The following is an 8,342-nucleotide window of genomic DNA, read 5'->3' as shown; positions in this document are numbered from 1 at the left end:
GCAAGTACATCACTAAACCTCAGTGTTCTTCCCTGTAAATATTATATGAACTTTAAAGTTATGCTCAGACCTAAAATTCTGTGATTCTTAGTAATTTCACAAGGAGAGAGGAATATGGTCCTTTGGGTTAGAGCATATTTCAAGCAGAGGACTCCTAGGTCCCTGGATAGCTCCTGGTAATAACATTTAATATTATTGTAGATAGAACCCAGGTGATAATATTTAAAAGCAGCAACCAGCTTTTTCAAAAGAGGTACAGTCTTATTCAATTATGATTTTTCATTTTTCTGGAGTTCTCTGTCTTAAAAGGATTTTGGCCTCTTTTATGAGATTTAGTCTGTGGATTTAGGAGATAGAAATTTCCCTAAAAACTTGAGTCTATCTCAGCGTCAAACAGACTCATGCCTGATTCATCCTTGTGCCTCTCCTTTCTCTCATCACACAGCTTGTTGAAAGCCACATTGTAACAATAGTACACCTTGGGGCGCCACTCCTGTCACTCATAAACATGATTCTGGGAGAAAGTTCATTGGTGTGTATTACTCAGGGTTCAGCTAGGCAAGCAGAACCAATGGGAGATCAGATAGATAGACAGACATATATACACATATGTATACACATATATATCCATCCATTCGTGTGTGTGTGTGTGTGTGTGTGTATACACACATACATATATACACATAAATAGATTTATTATGGGGACTTGGCCATATGCAGTTTGGGGGCTGGTTAAGCGTTTCTGTAAGGCTAATATCTCTGCATCGGATGCTGGAACTTGAAGTCCACAGGACAGGCAGTCAGGAAGACGAGATCACAAGCAGACTAGAACCAGCAATCGTGAGCTGCAGCCCCAGAATTGTGGACTGAAACCTATGTCAGCCCTCGTGAACTCTGACCTTTGTGACGAGGGTATCCCACAGAAGCCAGGGCTCTTCGGCACAGAGCCAAACACACACACCTGGCCCAGGAGGAGAGAGGTAGAGGAGGATCCGAGGGAAGGTGCAGCGATTACAGGCCCACCTGTTGCTTCATGTCAGCACAGCAGATCAACAACAACACGTGTGAGCTACAGAATGGCTGTTTCCTTCCTTCCGCCTTCCCAGTCTCTCAAGAATCTCTTTTGTGGCCTGCCTAACCTAACTTAAAAGAAAGAAAATTCTGAGAAATGTAGTTCAGCTTAGCCAAATTGACCCATTACAAAGCCAACACGGTGGGGAATATGAGGAAGTGTAAAGCGTTTTCTTGCGCCATAGAACTTAATGGCTTGCTTAAATTAGTGGAGATCTCTGTGTAAAGCACTCAGCATAATTCCTGTAAACTGCTAGTTCCCTTTTCCAAGTAGCCTTATATTGTGGTGTTCAGTCTTTACTGTTAGAGTCATACTGCTTATAGATGGTCACACTTCCACAAAATAAAAAAGACTGGGTTACATCTGAGAGTTTAGTTATTAAAATGAGTGGGTCACATACCTGCTAAGTGTTGCCTCATTTGTTCATTGACCCAAAATTAAGGCTATAATTTAATAATACAATAAATTATCTTTTAATCTACTTAACTGGTCTGCCAGCCTAACTAGTGGCTTTGACTCTCTCTGTCAAACATACTGACTAATCCTACAAAACACTGAGAGTGTGAGGCCATTAGATTCCTTTCTGAGCACTTTCTGAATACAGTAGAGTTGCTGCTATCGTCAGTTTTCTCTTTTACCCAACTTATTCATGCCACCTTTAATTGTTGTTGTGATTCTGTAATTTAATTATTATTGTGAATTGATAAAAATTGATTCTGAGGAGAAACATATTTTCATTTATAAAAATTTAGTTAAAAGCCTTTGAAAGATTAAATAAAGGCTAATCATTATCATTTTTTAAATTGCTGGAAAATTAGGCATGGGCAAAGCAACTGGAAAAAAGGGAAAAAAAATTTCCTAAAACTTCAGGCAGTTCTGCACCCAGATTACTTTGCAAGCGTGTTCATTTTGGGGGTACTTAAAAGAATTGACACTGGAAATCTTAGAGAAAGTGTGGTTTTTGTAAGAAATATGACCCATAACTCCCATCTTTGGGCCCATTCTCAGAGAAAAGGTCTTGGCCTTACAGTGAAAGATTGGCGTGTTTATATGTTTTGATCAAAATAAAAAATATTTATATTAAAAGTCCTAGCTAGTGCATTAAGACAAGGAAAAGAAATAAATGGTGTTCACATTAGAAAGGAATGAATAAAATTGTCTTTATTTACAGATGACGTAATTGTATAACTAGGAAATCCTGAAGAATCAAGAACAACAAAAACTCCTGGAACTAATAAGTAGGATAGCAAGGTCTCAGGATATAAGGTTAATACACAAAAGTCAATTTCTTTGCTATATACCAACAAAGAACAATAGGAATTTGAAATTTAAAAAAAGAACGTTTGCACACCACCAAAAATAATGAAGTGTTTTAAGTATAAATCTAAGAAAATACATCGGGATCTATATATGAAAAGCTACAAAACACCGATGAAGGAAAACAAGGAAGATCTAAATAAATGGAGACATATGCTATGTTCATGGATTGGAAGTCTCAATATTAAGATGTCATTTCTTCCTAACTTGATCTATAGATTCAACGCAATACCGATTAAAAACCCCAGCAAGCTATTTTGTAGATATTGACAAACTGGTCCAAAAGTTTATATGGAAAGGCAAAAAGCTAGAATAACCAACACAGAACCGAAGAAGAAAAAAGTTGGAGGACTCACACTACCCAATTTTAAGACTTACTCTTAGGCTGTAGTAATCAAGACAGTGTGGAATCGGTAAAAAGAATAGACACATAGATCAATGGAACAGAATAGAGTCCAGAAATAGACTTGTACAAATATAGTCAGCTGATCTGTGACAAAGGAGCAAAGGCAATTCAATGGAGAAAGGACAATCTCTTTAACAAGTGGTGCTGGAACAATTGGACATATATATGCAAAATATGTACCTAGATACAAACCCTACATCTTTCACAAAACTACCTCAAAATGGATCATAAACCTAAACGTAAAATGCAAAACTATAAAACTTCTAGAAGAAAACATATGAGAAAATCTAGGTGACCTTGGGTTTGTTGATAAGTTTTTAAATACAAAACCAAAAGCACAATCCGTGAAAGAAAAAATTGATAGTTTTGTCTTTATTAAATGTCAAAATTAAAAACGTCTCTGTGAAGCACTAATAGAGAATGAAAAGACAGGTCACAAACTGGAAGTAAATATTTGCTGAATACATATCAGATAAGGAACTTGTATCCAAAATATACAAAGAATTCTTAAAACTCAACAATAAAAAACAATTTAAAAATGGACAAAAGACCTGAATCTCATCATAGAAGACATACAAATGGCAAATAAGCATATGATAAGATGCTCAGCATCATTTGTTAGGGAATTGCAAATTAAAACAGTTATGAGATACCACTACACACCAATTAAAATGCCTAAAATCCAAATAACTTTCAATACCAATTGTTGGCAAGGATGTAGAGCAGCAAGAACTCTCATTCATTGCTGATGGAAATGCAAAATAGTACAGACACTTTGGAAAACAGTTTGGCAGTTTCTTACAAGTTAAACATAGTTTTATCATAGGATTCAGCAGTTGAGCCTCCAGGTATTTATCCAACAGATTTAAAAACCTATTTGCACACAAAAACCTGCATGCAAATGTTTATAGCACCTTTATCCATAACACCAAAAACTGGAAACACACAAGATGTGTGCAGACAGCACAACGTGAGCAGATAAACAAACTATGGTACATCCATGTAACAGAATATTATTCAATGGTAAAAAATCTGAGTTATCAAGCTGTGAAAATGTATGGATTAATCTTAAATGCATATTACTAAGTGAAAGAAGCCAGGCTAAATGGCCACATACTTTATGATTCCAATTATATGCCAGTCTGGAAAAGGCGAAACCATAGAGGTGGTAAAAAGATCAGTGATTGCCAAGGGTTCAGGGGGCAGGGGAGGGTTTGAATGGTAAAGCACAGGAGATGTTTTAGAACAGTGAAACTATTCTGTATGATACTGTAATGACGGATACCTGACTATGCATTTGTTAAAGCCCATACAGTTTTGCAGCACAAAGAGAAAATTATCATCTATATAAATTAAAAAAATATATTTAGGAGGTCTAGGATTCCGGGATAGAGCGCAGAATATGACAAAACAATCTAACTGTGTTACAAATCTATGAAGAAACCTCACTGAAGAGGATGCAGAGGGGAGTTGCTGACCTAAGTAACTTTATAAATGAGTGGGGTCTGCAAAACTAAAGGCAAGATTCTATACATAAACAATGTACTCTAGTTGATAAAATTATTTCCCATAGGGGTACAGATTAACAATTCTTTTACCACTATACATCTATACTGGAATAGATCAGTTAAGGAAATGTATGGTGAGTGGTGGGAGCTAGATTTCTCACTTTGAAATTGAAATTTGCAGATAAGCAAGGAGAGGAGGCTGGAATGATCCATGTGGTAATGGATTAGAGCTGAAGACATCAGTATGAACTCATGTTTAACTTAATACAGATATAGATGGTTACACATGGGAATGTTTATAGATTTGTAGATATAGAAATATTTATAGATATAGGATGGTTAGTATACACACATGTATTTCCTTGCTTTGCCAGCTTCAAGGGCCTAGAAGCAACAACACTCCAGTAGCAATGAGCACACGTAGCAACTAGATCTTTTAGTTTCTAATACCATTTTTCAATAAAAGGGACCAGGGATCCTTGGAGAAATGACTGATTCTAGAACTGAGGCAGGAAATATACAACATGAGCCTGGAGCATCTTGTAGTGCCAGAGAGTAAGGAAGTGCTAAAAAAAAATTCTCGATGATGGGGTATGTCAAAAGGACACAAGAGCCAACTGAAAGAGCTTCCAGTGGTCAAAACTGGACAGTGTGAGAAACAAAATAAATTAGTACTGAACTATAACCCAAAGTTTAATATAAATATCTATGAGTTCTTACTGATACAAGATATTGACTTCAAAAATTGGGGAGAATAAACAAATCTCCTGTGCAGGAGAATTCCAACTGATTTATACAGATACTCCACCTTCAAGGAGGGGGAACATAACTCTCCACTTCTTAAGGTCGGGCTGCGTATAGTGACTTCCTTCCAAACAGTACTGTATGGAAAGTTGAAAAAATTAATTTGTAGTGGGGAAACCTGACAAACGCTACCCCAGCCAGATAATCAAAGTTAAAATCAACAGTGATGTCATGTTTATAGTATATTTCCTTGATATGATGGGATGTAAAATGACACTGTGGCTCCATAGTCTTCCTCCTAAAAACACAGTCTGGTCATGAGAAAAACATCAGACAAATCCCAGTGGAGGGACATTCCACAAAATACCTGACCAGTACTCCTAAAAACTACTAAGGTCTTCAAAAACAAAGTCTGAGAAACTGTCACAGCCAAGAGAAGCCTAAGGAGAAATGACAACTAAATGTACTGTGCATCCTGGATGGGTTCCTGGAACAGAAAAATGACATTAGGGAAAAGCTAAGGAAATCTGAACAAAGTATGGGCTTTAGTTAATAATAATGCATCAATATTGTTTTATTAGTTACAGCAAATATACCACACTGATGTAAGACGTTAAAAACAGAGGAAATCAGGTATTGGTAAATGGGACTTTGTACTATCTTCACAATTTTCTGTAAATTTAAAACTGTTCTAAAATAAAAAAGTTTCTTTAAAACAGGTTTAAGGTGTGCATGATGTATAAGGTACATGTTTCATAAAATGTCTCTTTTGAACTGGCCGAGTGCCAGGGCTAATCTCATCTGATAAGAGGTCTGCCCCTGAAACCTCTGCCATTATTCAGGACTAGCAATTCCGCTTGATACTTTACTTTTACTTTTATTTTCTCATCCAGTCCCCACCACAACTCCACAGGGATAGTGTTTTTCTTCAAATTTGTGAATAAGGAGACTGATGCTGAGAGAAAATGGAGGGCTTGTCAGAATTCTATATCTAGTAAATAAGATTTGAGTGGAAAAGAAATCTTATGTGGACTTTTTCTCTTTACATTTCCTTTTCACATAGTTAGAGACAGGAGGCCTTTAAAACCATGTTGTTAGCTAGAATTAAATCATTCTTTATTGCTCTATTCTCAAAATTTATTTTTTAATCCCTTCAGGCCTCCATTTCATAGCTTAATGTATCTTTGAGACTAAACTCAAAGTAATTTAGGCATCTCAAATATTCCTAAAGTTCTCTCCCCATGATCTCAGTGATGTCTGTTACTTAATTTAGAATTGAGTTTTTAGTGTTGCATATTAAATTTAATATTTATCATTACAATTTAAATTCAATATTCCTCATAACCCTTCAAGTAAGAATTGAAGATACCCTGGAAAGAAAAATATAGTAAAATTAATTTGAATAAAATCTAAACAGAATGAGGGGATAAATAAATACTTTAACCATAAAAGTTAATAGAGTTGTTATTATTCATCATGAAAGCTGCCACTATTTTATCTGGTGGCCAAGAAAAACAGGGAAATGTGATTAAATTATATGTCTCCTTTGAAGAGAGAACATACCAATTTCTCAGAGAGGCAAAACTTTCCTTTGTTCCAAATTCTGAAAGAATTTATTATTTAGGGTGTCTCAAGGGGGTAAAATAAAAGAACTATTCACAATAGTTTCACAGCCAATATGGTAATAAAATTTATATGGTTGTTTCTCATAAAACCTGACTAAAAGATTGAAGCCATAATAATAAAAGGCAATTCAACACACATAGTTATTTGAGATGATATTGTAATGTAGTCCATGTATATTGTAGTATATTTCAAATTCTGATTCACTTTGAGGATATATTAGACAACCAAGAGTAGTATATGGATAGCTTCTTCCTAAAATTATCTTTTCTAAATATTATCTTTCTCATCTGGCTTTCTATGAGTAGCTGGCCTCAGAGAAAGCATAGAATGTTTTTGAATATGTGATCTATATTACTCCTTGATTCTTTGCACATATTTTTTTCCCAGTACCTTCTATGTCCCATGATATCCTGGTTCATTTGACAGATACCTGCTCTCATGAGCATGTGTTCTAGTGGGAGGGACAGAAAATAACAAGTAAATAAACCATCAGGAGACTGTCAGACAGTAAAAGTGGTGTGCAGAAAAAAAAAACAGGGTAATGAGAAAGAGAGAGGTGGAGTCAGGGGTGAGATGAGCCAGGGGGCATAGTTATAGAGAGTGGTAAGAAAAGGCCTACCTGACATGACGTTAGAGCTGAGACCAGAGTGAAATGAAGAAGCCAGACATGGGAATACCCGAGGAAAGATAATCTCTTCCCCGGAAGAGGGAACAGAAAGTGCAATGATGCCCATTTATTTCCTGTTTTATGTGTTAATAGGTTGAATAAGAACAACATTGAAATAGTAAGACATAAATTTTAAAGGAAGAATGCTTAGGCTCATCCTGGTGTTATACCATTTAATGTTATCTGGTTCAGCAAGAAGCCTCCCTCGATGATGGTGGTGTTATTATAATGCAGCTTTTGAAAGAGTAGTTTAGTAAAACAGGAGACTGTGTCCTTGAAAGATGTAAATAGACAGACATTTTTCTCAGAATGTTTTTCCATAAGGTGAGAAAGATTATAATGGGAATAGGCTTGCTTCTTCTAAAAAAAAATGGATTAAGAGACATAAATATGCTGTTTATTAAAAATAAAATTTTTGAAAGCTGGGAATAATACTGAAATACAGTATTGAAAGAACCTAGCAAATTAACAGGCCTACCATTGTAAAAACTAAAATGTACAGTAATTTTAATTATACTTTTAATTTATCTACAGGGGAATCCTCTCTGAACTAAAGGGTAAAATGAGGAAAATCACCTGTGACTGGCCAATGGCAAGTCTAGATGTTTCAGAAAGAAGTAATTAAGAAAGTCTTCTTGCCTTATCTAGCAAGAGGCTTAGGACCATGGGTTTTGAAGCACATGTCCTGGAACTAGAAACCTTTACGTTATTACCCTAAGGTTGTGTCACACAGTATTCACCAAGTAAGTATATTCCCAAATTTACCACAGTTCTAAGAGCTAGTCTAGTGCCTCCCATGGGTTTATATTATATTTTTCAAAGTAACAAAGTATTTGTTAGAAAATACTTAGTGAGATAAACTCTTCATTTTACTCAGTGCAATCAACTAAGTCTTGGTTAGTTTCTTCCATATGCTTCTTAAACAATCTAAGAATTTTTTTCTTTCCAATTATTTTTATTATGTTCAGGGGGTGTGTGTGTCTGACCACAAAATGTTCTCAC

The 8,342-nt window shown here is 35.6% G+C and overlaps 1 protein-coding gene across 1 annotated transcript in view; it reads left to right on the top strand.

Moving 5' to 3' along the window:
* NXPH2 (neurexophilin 2) overlaps positions 1-8,342 on the top strand; it is a 111,642-nt gene that overhangs the window by 29,283 nt on the left and 74,017 nt on the right. The gene's annotated exons all lie outside the window — the stretch shown is intronic.

This window comes from Ceratotherium simum, chromosome 9, assembly GCF_057802395.1.
Source record: "Ceratotherium simum simum isolate JZ-2026a chromosome 9, ASM5780239v1, whole genome shotgun sequence".
In the NCBI taxonomy this organism is placed as follows: Eukaryota; Metazoa; Chordata; class Mammalia; order Perissodactyla; family Rhinocerotidae; genus Ceratotherium; species Ceratotherium simum.
Note: the sequence above shows the minus strand (reverse complement) of the source record. Positions and strands in the feature narration are given on the sequence as shown.